This window comes from Papaver somniferum, unplaced genomic scaffold (assembly GCF_003573695.1).
Source record: "Papaver somniferum cultivar HN1 unplaced genomic scaffold, ASM357369v1 unplaced-scaffold_31313, whole genome shotgun sequence".
Taxonomy (NCBI): Eukaryota; Viridiplantae; Streptophyta; class Magnoliopsida; order Ranunculales; family Papaveraceae; genus Papaver; species Papaver somniferum.
The window spans coordinates 477-1000 of record NW_020642501.1 but is presented as its reverse complement, the minus strand read 5'-3'; the positions used below and the strand labels follow the sequence as shown (position 1 = coordinate 1000).

Genomic DNA, 524 nt, shown 5'->3' with positions numbered 1-524 from the left:
CGCCCCAAACCGAAGACTTAGATTAGAGTTTTGTGAAAAAAGCCCCTTATCGGATTTGAACCGATGACTTACGCCTTACCATGGCGTTACTCTACCGCTGAGTTAAAAGGGCTCATTTGATTCAATTGTTGAATGAACCAACAGTCACTATGAGTCTACTGTATGTACCTATGTATATAATATACATCATATAGATAGATCTCGGCCCGTTCAGGACCAATCAAAAAAAAATTTACTTCAGATATTTTTTTAGAAGTCTTTAAAAAATGTAGTGCATTAATATTGATAAAATAAAATATAAATAAGCTTTTTTCCTAGACCGCCCCGAAAATATTTTTTTACCCTCATCAGAATGAGATTCATTTGATTGAGACACAATTCGACGTAGATCCAAGATATTTCATCGATTCATTGATGAAGAGATTCGACACGTACCCTGCAATTTTTATAGAAAAAATAAATTAGATGGAATAATTAAAGCAGAAAATATTCTTCGAATTTAGTCATAGCATTACAAAAAACTA

The 524-nt window shown here is 32.6% G+C and overlaps 1 non-coding gene across 1 annotated transcript; it reads right to left on the bottom strand.

Annotated features, from left to right (window-relative positions):
• Positions 1 to 40: 40 nt before the first annotated feature.
• Positions 41 to 112, bottom strand: TRNAT-GGU. Its single transcript has one exon. It is a non-coding gene; the product is annotated as a tRNA-Thr (tRNA).
• Positions 113 to 524: the final 412 nt, after the last annotated feature.